This window comes from Humulus lupulus, chromosome 2 (genome assembly GCF_963169125.1).
Source record: "Humulus lupulus chromosome 2, drHumLupu1.1, whole genome shotgun sequence".
Classification (NCBI taxonomy): domain Eukaryota; kingdom Viridiplantae; phylum Streptophyta; class Magnoliopsida; order Rosales; family Cannabaceae; genus Humulus; species Humulus lupulus.
In genome coordinates, this window is record NC_084794.1 from 139,479,635 (window position 1) to 139,497,540 (window position 17,906).

Genomic DNA, 17,906 nt, shown 5'->3' on the forward strand with positions numbered 1-17,906 from the left:
GCCAAATATGTAGAGAGGTGGAGTGCCCATCTTGAGGCGAGTGAAGCCGCTCGAGAGGCTGCTCAGAAGGATAGTCATGCTATTCGTCTTGGGGGGTCTAGTGTCGTTGACGCTGGAAAAGCCAAGGGAACTGCTCCTTCTTGATTCTTACCTCGGGGCTGCGTCCCTCTATTGTTTGTAACTATTTTTATTTATGCCCGTAGGGCTGATACAATTTTTTTTTTTTATATATAAACTTACATATGCTTTACATTTCTTGGCTCGAAATATTTTGCATATTTTATATGAATGAGTTTTTTATGTTTATTTCTTCATACAAACATGGTTGGGATTTAGGCTCGAAACTCGATGCATCCACGCATTGTTTGTTCGAATTATCCGCTTCCGATCTCGTTATTCATCAAGGTCGGATATTACTTTAACCATGAACTCGAAAGTACTTGTATGGTATGTAATGTGAATGGTTTAGTTTTATCTTATTACTTAGTTACTTTTCCTCATCCTCGGTTATCTCCCCGAGGTTATGAGTTCGAAACTATTTTTCTTTAAGATATTCCAGCCTCAATCTCGACTTTCGCTTGAGGATGAGCTACTGATGAAAAACTCTTTATTAGGCTGTTCTTTTCACAAAATTTGGTGAACAAGTCACAATCGAACTGGGTTCCGTTGTCGTATACGATCTTCCTCGGCACCCCATATCGGCACACGATGCTTTTTCTACGAAATCAAGGATCTTTTTTGAAGTTATAGTTGCCAATGGTTCAGCCTCCGTCCACTTCGTGAAGTAATCCACGGCGACTACAGCATATTTTACTCCGCCTTTGCCAGTCGGGAGAGAGCCTATGAGGTCGATACCACGAAAGGCCATGGGGAAGTCAACATGGTCAGCTCGGACGGTGGAGCTCGGGGAATCGTGGCGAATCTCTGGCATTTGTCGCATTTCTTCACGTACTCGAAAGAATCTGTTTTAATTGTTGGCCAGAAATATCCTTGGCGTATGATCTTCTTGGACAGGCTATGCCCCCCGGTGTGATCTCCGCAGAACCCTTCATGAATTTCTTCAATGATCTTCTTAGCTTCAGGTAGGGTTACGCACCGAAGTAACGGCATGGAATATCCCCTTCTGTATAGCTTTCCGTCCAAAATGGTGTAACGGGGAAGTTGATACATCAACTTTCGAGCCTGGTTCCGGTCCCTTGGAAGGACTCCGTTCTCGAGATATTCAATTATTGGGGTCATCCAGGTAGGTTCTGTTTCGATCATACACACATCTTCCTCCTCTGGATCATTAATGCTAGGTGCCGATAGGTGTTCTACGGGCACAACGTTCAGTTCTTCATTTTCAGCGGATGTGGCGAGCCGAGCTAAGGCATCTGCATTTGAGTTCCGCTCGCGGGGAACCTATTCGATTGTATAAAATTCAAAACACTCCAATGCGGATTTTGCCTTCTCCAAATAAGCTGCCATTCTCGTGCCGCGAGCCTGGTATTCTCCCAAGATTTGATTTACCACGAGCTGAGAATCGTTGTAGTAATGTACAGCTCTAGATTTGAGCTCCTTTGCTATACGAAGTCCCGCGAGTAAAGCCTCGTATTCAGCCTCATTATTCGACGCTTTGAAACCAAATCTTAAGGCAGAATGAAATCTGCTCCCTGAGGGGGTAACCAAGATGACCCCTGCCCCCGCTCCATTTTCATTTGATGAGCCGTCGACGTAAAGTTTCCACAGCTCGTGGGCCGGGGTTATTACCTCGTCGTCGGCTATGCCAGTACATTCCACTATAAAGTCTGCCAACGCCTGTGCCTTAATGGTCGTTCTCGGGTGGTAGGTGATCTCAAACTGTCCGAGCTCAACAGCCCATTTAAGAAGTCAACCTGAAGCTTCTGGTTTAGACAAGACTTGCCTAAGTGGTTGATCAGTCAGCACATGGATGGGATGCGCCTGAAATTAGGGGCGGAGTTTACAAGACGAATGAATTAAACTGAGCGCGAGTTTCTCCATCAATGGGTATCTTGACTCTGCCCCCAGTAATCTTTTACTGATGTAGTAAACGGGTCTTTGCACCTTCTCTTCTTCTCGAACGAGCACTGCGCTTCTCCCGTTTCAGGTTTTGACAGTGTTGACTACGTTTTTAGCCAACGACGTGAGAACGTTAATAACGACAAGCCTTCAAGAGAAATAAAAACGACACAGACGGTTTAATAAAGAAAATAAAGAACACAGGAGATTTTTATAGTGGTTCAGCCCCGATTGTCGGTAATAGCCTAATCCACTTAGAGTTGTGATTTATAAATCTATACTCAAGATCAGATGGACTGAGCCAACTGAGCTTCTTCAGTACAGATTGTGAAAATACAAGAATTCTCTCTAATTTCAGCACTTTCTCTCTCTAGAATAGACAGACCCAATTTTCTCTCTCTAGAAAAAAGAAGCAGAAGAAGACCCAAGAAGACCCTCTCTCATCCCATAAACTCTCTATTTATAGGCCTGGGATCCTCAACTGATATCCCCTTATGATAGGGATATTTTATTATATTTATTACATTTATTACATTTAAACATTCAAAATTCGAAATGTAACAAACCCCCCATTTGTGGGAAGAATGAGAGATTCCCGCGTACGTTGTTGGAGTTGTGTCTGACTTAGTCTCCTCTAGCTAGTTGGTCCACCTCCTACTCACTACCCATGCAAGTGCTGGTTGAACATGCATGGTGGTAGGATATGCATGGTGGTAGGACATGTTTTTGGTGGGTTAAACGTGCATGGTGGTAGGAGATGCACTTCTCTCCTCTAACATGCACTCTCCTCTAGCATGCCATGTTCCTCCTTGAACCAATCTCCTTGGCTTCTCCTCGGACCAAGGTGGTCCGAGGCAACCTCCTTGGCACCTCACCTTGGACAACATTGAGGCAACCTCACCTTGAACAACATTGAGGCAACCTCACCTTGAACAACATTGAGGCAACCTCACCTTGAACAACATTGAGGCAACCTCACCTTGAACAACATTGAGGCAACCTCACCTTGGACAACATTGAGGCAACCTCACCTTGAACAACATTGAGGCAACCTCACCTTGGACAACATTGAGGCAACCTCACCTTTGACAACATTGAGGCAACCTCACCTTGGACAACATTGAGGCAACCTCCTTGGCACCTCACAAACATGTCCGATCGAACATTGTATAGGCTCTCCTTATCAAAATCTAAGTCTACATTCTCTTGCATGAGACTCCTCCTCCTTAGCTATTTACCTTGGACACGTTCGAGCCAACACTTAGAAAACCTTGGGAGGCTTGCCTCCTACACACCCTTGGGGTCTCCTAGGACCACATCCTCCTTGGGGTCTCCTAGGACCACTCACTCTCTTGGGGTCTCCTAGGACCACATCCTCCTTGGGGTCTCTTAGGACCATTCCCCTTAACTCTCCTAGAATGCACCTTCCTATTTTTTGGGTATAACAGACAGGATGGGTGGTTCCGCAAGGTGCTTTTTGAGCTCCTGAAAGGCGAGCTCGCATTCCTCCGTCCATTCAAATTTCTTACCTCCTCTCAATAAGATGAAAAATGGAAGACCACGGTCCGTAGATTTTGAGATGAATCTGCTTAGGGCTGCCATCCTGCCAGTCAAACTTTGGACATCTTTGTGCCTTCGAGGTGAGGGCATGTCAATCAGGGCCTTGATCTTGTCGGGGTTAGCCTCGATTCCACGAGAGTTCACAATAAAGCCCAGGAATTTTCCTGAAGACACCCCAAAAGTGCACTTCTGAGTATTTAGCTTCATGTTGTATTTTCGGAGCACGCCGAAGCACTCTTCGAGGTCATCAACATGGTTCTTGTTGAGTTGAGACTTGACAAGCATGTCATCAACATAAACCTCCATGTTGTTCCCTATTTGTTCTGAAAACATCATGTTCACGAGCCGCTAGTATGCGGCCCCAGCATTCTTGAGCCCGAATGGCATGACATTATAGCAGTATAGCCCCTTATCCGTGATGAAGCTCGTATGTTCTTGGTCAGGGGCATGCATGGGAATCTGGTTATATCCATAATAGGCATCCATGAAGGACATCAGGCCATGCCCCGCCGTGGCATCCACAAGCTGGTCAATCCTCGGCAACGGAAAACAGTCTTTCGGGCAAGCTTTGTTGAGATCTGAGTAGTCAATACAGGTTCGCCAAGTCCCATTGGGCTTTGGGACCAACACCGGATTGGCTACCCAGTCAGGGTAAAAGCCATCCCTAATGAATCGGTTTGCCTTTAACCTGTCAAACTCCTCCTTTAGTGCTTTCTTTCTATCTTCGTCCAGCTGTCTTCGCTTTTGTTGCTTCGGGGGGAAGCTTTTGTCTATATTCAGTGCGTGGCTTGCTATATTCGGACTTATTCCTACCATGTCCGAGTGCGACCACGCGAAGACATCCTGGTTTTTCTTCAAAAAGCGAATTAATTGCTATTTTGTCTCATCTTGGAGGTGTTTTCCGACCTTCACCTTTTTCGAGGGATCGGCTTCCTCGAGCTGAATTTCTTCAAGCTCCTCTAAAGGTTCGAGGTCAACTTTCTCCTCAATCCTTAGATCAATCTCTTCGTCAATCTCTAAGATTGTTCCGTCTTTGTTTTGAATGATGGCGAGTGCTTGTGCGCTCGTCTGTTTCTTTCCTCTCAAGGAGATGTTGTAGCATTCCCTCCCTGCTAATTGGTCTCCCTTCAATGTTCCGACTCCACTAGGGGTCGGGAACTTAAGGGCCAGATGCCTTACTGATGAAACTGCCCCTAGCCCGACCAGGGCGGGTCTCCCGAGCAACACATTGTAGGCTGATGGTAAGTCTACTACCACGAACTCCATCATCTTGGTTTGCCAAGACTGGGTAGTCTCCCAAGGTCACGGGGAGCTCGATGGATCCCATGCAGGCGGTCCCTTCTCCTGAAAAGCCGTATAAAGTAGTTGCACACGCTTTCAGGTCGCGAAGGGAGAGTCCCATCTTTTCGAGGGTTGCTTTATAAAGAATGTTGACTGAGCTCCCATTGTCTATGAGAACTCGGTGGACCCTTTTATTGGCCAGCTGGAGAGTGATGACTAGTGGGTCATGGTGAGGAAACTGGACATGGGACGCGTCTTCCTCAGTGAAGGTTATTGGTTGTGTTTCAATCCTCTGGCTTTTTGGAGCCCTAGGTTCGGGTTCATAAGGAGACCCATCCCCAGTTTTCAGCTCGTTAACGTATCTCTTTTGGGCATTCCTGCCTACTCCTGCGGGATGAGGCCCTCCCGAGATGGTTATTACATCCTCTCCATCTATCGGCGGGGGCCTATCTTCTTCCCGAGCTTGGGAATTATTGTTTTGTGCCATCAGAGGCGCGGCTACTCTCTGGCTCGCGGCCGCCTGACTAGTACTCTGGTTTTTGACATATTGCCGAAAGTAACCTCTCGAGATCAATCCTTCGATCTCGTCCTTCAGTTGTCGACATTCATTGGTTGTATGCCCGGTGTCTCTGTGAAATCGGCAATACTTACTAGAGTCCCTCTTGGATTTTTGATTTCTCATCGGGTCCGGACGCCTAAAGGGGACCTGGTTTTCATTAGCCAGGTATATGTTCTCCCAAGACTCATTGAGCTCGGTGTATACTCTATACACGGAGAAATATCTCTCCCCTTTCTTTTTCTTTCCTCCCTCGGCTTCGGGGTTACTCCCTTCGTTATTTTTCCTCTTGGAGGGGTTTTCCGCGACAGGCTTTGGAGCTGCTGGGTCCGCCGAGGTTGAGGCAGAGTTGACGTTTATCATTGTAGTTTTGGGCTGGGAAGTCACATTAAGTGTCGACCTCGCTTCCTCTACATTGACAAACCTCTGCGCTCGTCTGTTAAACTCGGTTATGGACCTCACTGGTTTTCTTTGCATGTCGTCCCAAAGGGCACTCCCCGGCATTACGCCGGCTTGGACAGCCATTAGGTGCCCACTGTCATCTACGTTCCGAGCTCGGGCGACTTCCAGATTAAACCTTGTTAGGTAACTTTTTAGTGTTTCGCCCGGCTGTTGTCGAACGTTAATCAAGGTTGATGCCTCTGGCTGACCCCCATCATTGCTCTGAACTGCTTCTTAAAGTCTTTAGACAACTGCTCCCAAGAAGTTATCGAGTGTCTCTTATATTTTTCGAACCAGCTTTTGGCAAGTCCTGTCAATGATGCTGGAAACAACATGCATCTGAGCTCGTAACCCACGTTACTGGCTCTCATTATGGTGTTGAACGTGCTCAGATGACTATACGAGTCGGTCTTTCCTTTGAACGTTGGGACGTGAGGGATCCGAAACCCTTGAGGAAATGGAGTATTGGAAATATGGGGAGCAAACGGTTCGAGCTCCTCGTCAGAGTCTTCATATTGATCATTCTCTTGCTCGTTTTTCAAAAGCCTAAAGGCCTTTTCGAGCTGATCAATTCTTTCTTGGACTGGGTCCGCAAGAGGTACTGTCTGGAATCGGTTGTCATCGATCATAATTCCAGGCTCGCGTCTCCGCAAGGGATATCTATGCTTATTCAAGCGATCCCTCAGGTCCGGATTTATTGGGTCACCATTACCCCGACTTTGATTCAGGTGCTCTCGCAGGTCGGGACTATTTCTGCGGCTTCCAGTATTCTTACGACCTCGGTCATGCTTGCTGACCGACCTGGTATCTCCAGAATCATCACTGGTAAAACTCATCGCGTGGTTATTTTGTGATGGATTCTTCCCATGTCGCCTCGTCTCCGCCGTGCGAGACCGAGATGTTTGACTTTTTTCAGATGGGGCGCCTCTCCGCTCCTGGAAAGCCTCCCTGTTTCCTTGTCTTCCTCCCGCACGCCTTTCGCCCTGATCTCGAACTGGTTGAGCATTCCTGCGGGGGGGCGAAGGATATCTTATAGGTGATGAAGGGAACCGTATGGGTGACGGTGGCTGCCATCCATGTCGCGGCCTAGACAGTCCAGAATTTGCCCGAGATGGGTCGGTCGCAATTGGTGCGCTCCCAGGTATTTGAGTCCAAGCCTCTGCAGGGGTTCGGTTGTTCTCAGTTCCTGCAGGTACTTCCACAGGCGGGTTAGCCGGGGCCCGAGCCCGAGTACTCCTCTAGGGCCTAGGTGGAGCGGATGGCTCTGCGGGTGCCGGAGGTTGAGTCGGCCTCCTTGTGGCAGCATCTTTTCGTGGACGCCCACGGGGTCTATGGGGAGGAACATGCACGTCCCTCGGAGGAGGGGCTTGGTTTTCATGCGGAGGTGGGGGCTGAGCAACCTGCGCCTCTGCGGCTATCCTTGCCAACTCCTCATTCTGTTTGTTGGCCTCTGGCAACTGTTGTTTCAGTTGCTGGTTCTCGAGTTCCACTATAGGAACATATCGCTCAGGATTGTAGTACATTTCCTCATCTCTTGGTGGAGGAGGTGGTCCCCTAGAATCGGAGGATCCACTCCTTTCTTCGACATCTGGGTTCTCCATCAGCTGTTTCCCAGGACGTCTTGGGTAATTCTCTTCAGGTGTATTCTGATTATTAGTGGCCATGACTTTTTCAGGAATGAATGCTTAAGGCTCTCAATGAAAGCACCAAACTGTTGACGCCGTTTTTCGTCAACAGTGAAAGAAGAGCACGTAAACAATAACTAGTAATGGCCAACAAAAATATGATAATACAAAACGCGATTTTTTATGTGGTTCAGCAGTTAAATCTGCCTAGTCCACGAGTCTTTGTTATTAAACTCAAGATGATCTCTGAAAATTCTTCAAAGATGAATTCTTCAGAGTTTTCTCTCAAGATCCAGAAATTCGGTCATTTACAATGGTGCATGACCTCTCTATTTATAGAGAAGATTGCAGAATACTATCCCACATATTTTGGGTAGTTACTCTTTTATTTGCAAATAGATTAAATGGCATTAAATGCCTGAAATCCGATGTAAAAGGAAACATCCCTTGAAGACCAGGGGGCGTATAACTAATCAAATAATATCCCATGATTTTAGGGGATTTATAGTAATAAATGTAGACCACGTCTCTTATGGACAACACTTTAAGATATTCGAGGTTATTATCATATATCACCAAGGCCTTATTCTCCCAAGTCTCACATCAACTTTCGAGTTAATAACATCTCCCAGGTCACATGGCTTTCGAGATCGTACGCGCGTCAGGCTCGGAACCCCTGATCCGAGGTCATCCCTGAGGACAGATCCATCTCGGGAGCTACCCTTCGAGATCGTGTGGATTTTGAGGCCACCATATTCGAAGTCGTCTCAGCTTTGCAGGCTCGATGTCTAGTCTTAGAACATACTTCAGACTTTACGAGTTCATTCTCTGCGAATCCAGCTTTCGAGGTCACATTTATCATGGCTCGAAATCTGGGTATAACAAGTCTAATGAACACCATTCGTAGGGAGACGAAATCAAAGCGCCATGAGGCCCCACTAAACTCTAACCTTGTTAAATTAACAGTGGAGATCAAATATGATACTTTAATCTCATTATTTTAATTTCTTTTTTTACTTTTTAGCATTTTATTCTATGAAAATTACTAATCTAAGTTTGTCAAATAATTAAAAAATAATCAATAAACCTTAGATTATAATTTTTCCCATTAATTCTAATATTACCCATTGAAAACCAATTCAAAAATTAGATTTAATATGTTTCTAATCAATTATTAGGTACAACTAAAATGATTAACCTAATACAATTAAGTTCAACTCAGGTAAAAGGGCCTTAACGATTGGGCTTGCATGAAGGAGGGTTGGGTCCAGTATGTCGTTCCCACTACATAAGCCCCTATATTCCAAAGATAGGGATTTAAACATTGTCTTATTAATTGTTATAAATAGATTAGGCCCATTTAATCATGTAAACCAAATTGGCATTGACAAGTGAAATCACCTACAAGAGAGGAATTTAAACTTTACACTTTCAATGAGCCCAAATAAAACCTAATTTATTATGAAAAAGTTTTATTTGTCTCTCACTATCTAAAATAATGAGTCATCACTATAAATCTATCATCAAAGCTCAATTGTAAAAATGACATATATAATGATGCATGACATAATAATAATAATTAGATGGGCTAGCATGTTATTATATATGGCATGTTATTCATTTATGACATTTATTTCCAAAATAAATAATTTTGTCAAAATTGAATAAATCCTAACTAACCACAAATAATTAGGCATTTATCAATTTAAAATACTTAATTAAATACAAGAATTTATCAGACAAAATTTAATTAATTAATTAAAATAAACGTGATTGTTAAGTTTAGAAAATATCCCACAAAATAAGGTAATTTAAAAAAATAATAATAAAATTATTAACCATAAATAATTCAAAATTTAAATTTTAAAAAAATATTTGTTTCCAAAACAATATAAAGAATCAAAATTCATGGTTACCCAAAAAAAAAATTTGGTTGCACACCACACGCGTGCCTAACTCCCAAAAAAATGCAAAAATTCAACATTTTTATGCCAAAATCAATCCAAAATTGTTTTTAATAATCTTTAAAGGGCTTATACTTTTAATAAAACACACATAAAAATTAAAAAAAAATAAAAACAATCAATTTTAGGCAAAATCACATAAAACCTAAACATGCTTCTACAACATACAACCATCCAATTTTCTAAACATGTAAAAATTTACAAGCAAGCATATTCATACAAATAGACCATCAACCTGGCTCTGATACCAATTGAAGGATTTAATATATTTTTTCTAGATGCATGCCTCCTATTTTCATATGCAAAATATAAAATATAAAACACCAAAACATGCTAACATATGAATATTCATGTAAATACTCAAATATGTTGGGGATTTGAGGCTATAAACCTTGTTTTGTATGTTACAACTCAAAGAAATAAAAATTGATAATCTAAACTCTAATGGAAGAAAACTACAAAGAACATAACTCAAATAAATAAAAGGTAGAATTGAACTTTGTTGTTGAAGAACCTTGATACATAAAATCACAAGTCTATGATTTTATGTGAACCACAAATTGTAACCAAGGCTTGACACAAATAATGATTTGTTATCCAAAAATATCTATTCCTAGCCTCCCCTTGAGATTTCTTTTAGCTACTACAATGGAATGAGATTAGGATTGACAAGTCTTGAATCTTCATGAAATTCAAGCATTCTTGATGAAGATCTTGGAGAAAACTAGTAATCTTGAAAGCTAGAGAGAGGGGAAATTTTAGAGAAAGAGAGAGAGAGGTGAGTGATCAATTCACCAATTAACTCAAATGAACCCTTTAAATAGTATAGGAACCCTCAATAGACTCAACCAATAAGATTAAAGCATTTTAATTTGAATTTTGGAGCCAAAAATACGTCACTGTACGGACCCATACAAATCTCCTAGGCAAGGCGTCGCCTACACCTAGGCGATGCATCGCCTAGAAGTAGATGATGCATCGCTTGGGTAGTCCTTTCAAAGGTGAGCGACACGCCGCCTCATAGAGGCGACGCAACGCCTATCCCTTTGACTTGGCACTCCAAAACTTGTCTCAAAACACCCCCAAATGCTCCCCAAATTTTTGGGTACTCTTATATACTCCAAAGAAATACTTTGGACCCAGAAAGATGATTTATAAATGCATATACCAAAAGTCAACTCTCACGTGTTGACTATAATGAAACCGTTATGGTTTTTGCACCTCTTCGTGCCTAACCAATTTCACCATGTATTTAACCAATCATAACAAAATACTTACAAAATGTGTAGCATAACAATTTCTCATTCATTTAGATTCTCTATCCTTTGATCCTTTCTTTTGCTCTTTTAATTGTGCTAAATCCTATATGTGAAAGTCCTCACTTAAAAAAATATATGATTAATAATAATGACACATGATAGTGTGCAAAAATAATGTGTAAATTGAGTGTGTCCCTATCATTACTCATAGAAAGATTATACAAAAATATTTATTTTCAAAATCAGTTTTATATTATTTACATTTTAATCTTAAATTTTAAGCTTAATTTGAGAAGTGATACATTTAAAAAAAATTAATTTAATATAAATTGATAGATTTTTATTATTTAGGTCAAAAAGTCTATGATCGGTGCCACCCTGATGTAGAAGCTTATGATATTCTTAGCTAATTATAGAGTATTTAGACCTAATCAATGGTTATATTAGCACATGCGGTGCTCTAAGATCAACAATCACACTTATAGAGTGTTCTTGTTGACTTTTGTGGTCAAAAGGCTCCGATCGATGACGAACAGTGCCAATCTCACCCTGATGTAGTAGTTTATTGAAGTTTGACTATTTATGGGGTATTTAGGACCTAATCAACGACCGGATTTTCATCCACAGTCTTCCAAAATAAAAAATATCACTTATAAAAAGTGTTATTGTTCTCTGATCGATGTCAATCACAACCCAAAGTAATAGTTTATGAAAAAATTAGCTAAGTACGGGGTATTTTGGATCTAATCTCGATTGCCATCAACAATGTTCCAAGGTCAATAATCATACTTATAAAGTGTTTTTATTGACTTTAGTAGTCAAAAGGCTCCCATTAATGTCGATTGCAACCAATCTCACCCTAAGGTAGTAGTTTATGGCAACCTTGACTAATTGTGGGGTATTTCAGACAATCAATGATCGAATTACCACCTGCAATGTTCCAAGATCAACAATCACACTTATAAAAGTGTGCTTTAATTGGTTTTAGTGGTCAAAAGTCTTTAATCAGTGTCGATCAACATCGATCTCATCCCGACTTAATTGTTTATGAAAATTTTCGCTAATTATATGGTATTTCAGACCTAAGCATTGAATAGCCACTAGTAGTGTTCCAAGATCAACAATCACACTTATAAATAGTGTATTCATTGACTTTAGTTGTCAAAAGGCTCCAATTTGTGTCAACTAATACCGATCGCACCCTGATGCAGTACTTTATGGCAACCTTAGCTAATTATGGAGTATTTCAGACTTAATTAATTGTCGAATTGCCAACTATTATGAAAATAAGTCATCACCACAACTTCATTATAACATTAATGAAAACATTAACTAGTATTATTGCAATGTCTCAAATTCCCTAATGTGGCTTAGTGCCTGGATTAGGGGGCCAAGAGGGTCATAATTGATTTAATGCGTTATTATATGATTACATGCATGATTATGTGCATTGTATTATTATATGGCTATATTTGTATTGCATGTATGTGATATATGGGTGAGATCACATTATTATGTGATTATGTTTGAGCTATTCGGCATGAGCCAATCCTAGGAAGCAAGTTAGCATTTTGCTCATAACGGGGTTAATTACCGGGCTCAGGGTGAGCCTAGGGGTAATTTGGTGCTTAGTACATTACCGGGAATGAGCGGGTAATGGGAAATGATTTGGAAATTATTTGAGGATATTGGGAGTAACGGGAATTGGAGGACGTTAATTATGATTAACAGGGTAGGTGGTAATGACAAATTTTCCCTTGGGTGGCTTTGAGGGATTAGTTTGGCCCTAGGGCATTTAAGTCATTTAGGCATGTAGATATACTCAGCCAAGGGAAAACTGTGGAATGAACCACAGAAAATAGATTTTTTCTCCTTCTCTCCCAACTACTCACTCTCTCTTTCTCTCTCTCTCTCTCTCTCTCTCTCTCTCTCTCTCTCTCTCTCTCTCTCTCTCTCTCTCTCTCTCTCTCTCTCTCTCTCTCTCTCTCTCTCTCTCTCTCGGTTTGGTGTTTGAGGAAAAATTAGGAGATTCAAGATTAAGGTTTTGAGGCTTTAGGGTTTAGAAGTGTGTTACAGCAATTCAAGGGATTCAGTTCATATCTGATGTAAGGATTCTAGCTTAACCTATGAGTTTTAATCTGTTTTTAAGGTTATTTTTAAGCTTGGAAGTTTGATTATGGAGTTGAGTATTTGATGGTGTTTTAGGTGTGATAACGCTTGGGCTTATTGCTAGATGGGTGGTTGTGTTATTTTGGGGTTTGGTTTTGATATTGGGATTGTTGGGTTGTGTTTTTGGCTAAGTTTGAATTGAGGAAAATGCAGGGGAGCTGGGTTCGCGGGGTCAAGTCGCGACCGAGTTCGTGGGTGCCGCGACTTGAGTGAACCTCAGAGCCTTCACTGGGCTCTATCTAGCAGGCGCACCACGACCCTCAAGGGCAAATCGCGGCCCGCCCCTGGCACCTAGACAGGGGTTCTGTCTGTCTGGGAGGCGCGCCGCGACCCTTGGGGGCAGGTCGCGGCTCGCCTATCTATTTTTGGCCAGGCTTAGTTTTACTTGGTTTTAAGTGCGGGTTTTCAAACCTTAAGGCTCGGGATCGAATATACTAACCGTTTTAGTAGGATTCGAGGTCCCTGGGTTTAGGACTTGGTCCGAGAGTCTTTTATTTCTCATTTTATTGATTGGATTTCATATTTTGTTATTATTAGGTTACCGCTAAGGGCCTAAGGACAGGATCGTTCTCAAGGGTCGTTCTTAACTTATTTTGCACTCAAGTCTAAGGTAAGAAAACTACACCCATTATGTTACATATATGATTATTGTTGAAGCATGTTGATTGTTCTATTTGGATATTTGTTGCATTATGAATGCTTGAATGCATTGTTTATCTGAGCAACACATTGACTTATTAGTCAAAAACGGCAATGGTGTTAAGTGCTGGTCGTGAAGCTCTAACTTACCAGTCAGGGTCGGCAATAGTACTGAGCGCTAGTCTTATGGAATTGACTTATGAGTCAAGAGCGGAAATAACGTATTGAACGATGGTCGATATGATTAGATCTAATCAATAAGAGCATTAGATGCTCGTCCGACCTATTGGTCGAAGAAAACTAAAGTGCTTGGTTAGTCTATGGCTAGTTACTCAGAGCCACGGCTAAAAGGCTCAAGTGACTTGATGGTCACATGGCTTAGGGCACAGGAACCCAGGATGTCTTATTATTCATCTATTCAGGGCGCAGGACCCCAGAATGACTTAATAGTCATTAATCCAGGGTACAGGACCCCAAAATGACTTAACAGTCATCATCTGATTAGGGCTGCGAACTCGATAATGATTTCATGATCATTTATTAATACTTGTATACATGCATTAATAAGTTTTCTTGCTGAGCCTTGGCTCACGGGTGCTATGTGGTGCAGGCAAAGGGAAAGAAAAGCTTACCCAACCTTGAGTGGAGAGCTTAGATGGTGACATGTACATATGCGGCCGCTTGACCACCACAGTCAAGGTATTTCTCCGGGGAACTAGGGTTTAACCCTATTTTGCTGCTTAGGTCAGCGGATTGTAACTTTTGAATTGTAATGACCATTTTGGATTGTAAAAACTTTTATGGGAACCCATGCAAAGTTTAGCGTTTTAAATAAAATATATTCATTCCTTTTGACCAAGATTTTAACCCTGACCCTTTAATAACTTTTAGATGCACGTTTATGGCCTAATGACTCATTTAGCGAGTTAAACAGTATTTAAAGTACACAGTGTGACAGTCTTGGCTAATCAGAGCGTTACAACTATACTATTTGTAGAATAATATATGATCACAAGAAAACTACAACTAATTAATGTTAAACATTCAAAATTCAAATTAATCTTATTCTCAAATACATAAGCAAAAATAATATTGAACACTCATCCATCTAATAAATTTTATTATCAAATACAATGACAAAAATAATTAACGTTAAGCATTCTACCATTTATTTATTTGTTTGTTAAAATAACATCTAATATATCTTATTGTCAAATACATTGGCCAAATTAATTAATGTTAAACATTCTACTATCTATAAAAGTTTTTTTATATAAAAAAAGATCTAATTAATTTTATTGTGTAATATATTGGCAAAATTCATTAGTGTTAAGCATCTACCATCTATAAAAGTCTTTTTTTTTAAGAAAATCTAATTAATTTTATCATCAAATATATTAGAAAAAATAATTATTGCTAAGCATTCTACCATTTATAAGTTTGTTTTGTTTTAATAAAAACACCACTTCAAATAATTAGAATGCACAATTCATATGACTTATTCTACCTTATAATATATTATCAAATCATGTTTATGATATATATTATCAAACTTAATTTAATTTAATGTCAATTCAATCATTCCAAAATATCAACACCTCTAAAAATGCGAGAACTACATTTGTTGCTAGAAGTAAATTGAAAACTTCACGAAAAAACAACCAAAATACAACAATTAATATTACTTTTTCTTTGATTAGGATTATGTAACAATAGCATTTAATTACTTAGTCGTAAATTTTTAAGTAACCAATTTCATAAATAAAATCCAACTTTTACTGAAATTGTCCTTGATGTCCTCACTTTTTCACTTTTTTGTGTCCAAGTACAACTTTATTTCTTACAAAAAATAAAAATAAAAATAAAAAAGGGAGAGACACTCATTGTAGTAAGTTCACATTATAATTCACAATATCTTACATGATGACAAGTGGATAAAAAGTTGACCCACTTTGAAAGACTTAGCCCTCCGGTGATAAGATGGATGAATTTTCCTAAAAATAAATGCTTGAAAGTATAATTTAAACTAGAAAACATAACTGTGCTCGTGCAGTATTTTGTAATAATTAAAATTTTTTTTTTTTTTTTTTTGGATATTGCATGATAGGGATTCATTTTCACCCTACCCGTACAACATGATCCTTATATAGACACGTGAGATCATCTTGACTGAAGTTTTTTTTCTCTTAATGGTATTCATTGTATAGCAAAAACTTCCTGCAAGTTTTCAAGAAATTCATAATAATTAAAGTGTCAAAAGTTCAAACAGTTTGTTGTACATGTCATTTTATTTATTATTATTATTTATACACTTTGCGTGGTTTTTTTTTATAAAAAAAATCTTAATTATGTATAAGAAAATTTATGGTGGTAAGGGTTATTTTGGTCGATTGCCCATTTAGACTCTTTATTTTTTTTTAAAAATAAATTTTAGACCTCGTATTTTGTCAAAAGGTTAAAAATAGGAATAGATAAATTGATTATTTGAACACTGAATTTTGGTCGATTAACCTTTTTGACCATTTATTTTTAAAAATTAATCCATGGACCATGTATTTATTCAAAAGGTAAAATATTCTTTATAAAAAGTAAGTTTTCTAAAAGTGTTCACACCATTTTAGCCGATGACTCGTTTGGACATTTTATTTTTAAAAATTAACTTGTGGACTCGTCTTTTGTGAAAATGTTAAAAATGATTATACATTTTTTAACCACGTGTTTTGTCTTGTTACCTGTTTGGACCTTATATTTTGAGAAATTACTTTCTGGACCCTGTGTTTTGTAAAAATGGTTCAAATAGACCCATAAACTCGATTTTGGTCAAAGTTTTTTGAACAAAAATCACAAATGATTCACCAAAATCCTAATTATAAACAAAAGAAAAATCATTCTGCCTAATAACTATGGTGCTGTATTCAATTTTTTCTTCATCAAAATTGAGTTTAGGGGTCTATTTGAATAATTTTACAAAATACAGGGTCTAAAAAGTAATTTATCAAAACATAAGGGTCCAAACAAATAATTAGACAAAACACACGATCCAAAAAATTATAAACTCGATTGAAAATATGAATATATAGATAGATTATTTGAACCACGTGTATTTCGATCAATTACCTGTTTGGATCCTTCATTGTTAAAAACTAATTTTTGGACCTCGTATTTTGTCACAAGGTTAAAAATATAAATATATAGATTATTATTATTTATTATTATTATTATTATTATTATATATTTTCAATTGATATATCATGATTAGTATTAAAATAAAAAAAATAGATAGAGTTTTTTCCTTAATTAATCAATAGTCATAATTTAGAAAAGTAGAATAAAAAAATATCTAGTCAAATTTAAATTATATATCTTTTAAATAAATCAAATTAGAATTCAAATTTAAATTATATATGTTGTCAAGATGTATTTGTATAACTATTTACGTTTAAATAAAAAAAACATATTAATAATTTGAATGAACATTTATTATATTTATTATTATTATTATCGACCATAAATTAGAAAATATATAATATAAACAAATGAGAATAAACAAAAATTATATTTGTTACCATGCATGTGCAAATAATACTTGGTTTTAGTAAAAAAATAAAAATAATAACATTACCATTTTGACCCTTATATTTTTCTCTAATACTTGATCGACCCCTATGTTTTGTTAAATGATAATTTGGACCATGTGTTTTACAAAATAAATCAAAATAGTACTTAGACTCGATTTTTGTCAAAATATTAGCGATGCGGTGGGTTTAGATGATCAGAGAAGGTGATCGAGGTGCTGAAAAAGAAATATTATATTTGAAAATATTTTGACAAAAATTGGATCCAGGGTACTATTTTGATCAATTTTGTAAACACATAAGGTCCGATTTGACATTTAACAAAACACAAGAGCCAATCACATATTTGGAAAAAGTATAGGGGTCAAACTCGTATTTTCCAAACATACACATACCCAATCAGTCTAAGGAGAAAGAAATGCATTAAAAAAGATAGCTTCATCTTGGAATTCTATAAACAAAATATAATAATAATAATAATAATAATAATAATAATAATCAGTGAATCAATAATAAAACTCGTAACACGGTGATTCTAAATCCACACATAAAACCCTAAATCACAACTCTATAAATTGATACACTATTAGGTTAATACTTAATGCCAAATTAACTATGACTCTTTGAAATTGAATTCTCATACACTGAGAATTTGGGGTGGAACATGAGACTCCATAAAAGAGAGAAACAAAAAAAGGAAAACTAAACACAAAAGACCAAAAAAATAAAAATAAAAAAGAATGTGTAATACCGAATTTGAAGCTTTCAACAATCAATTTTACGAATGCAATGATAAATAAGAATGCGAAAAAAATGAA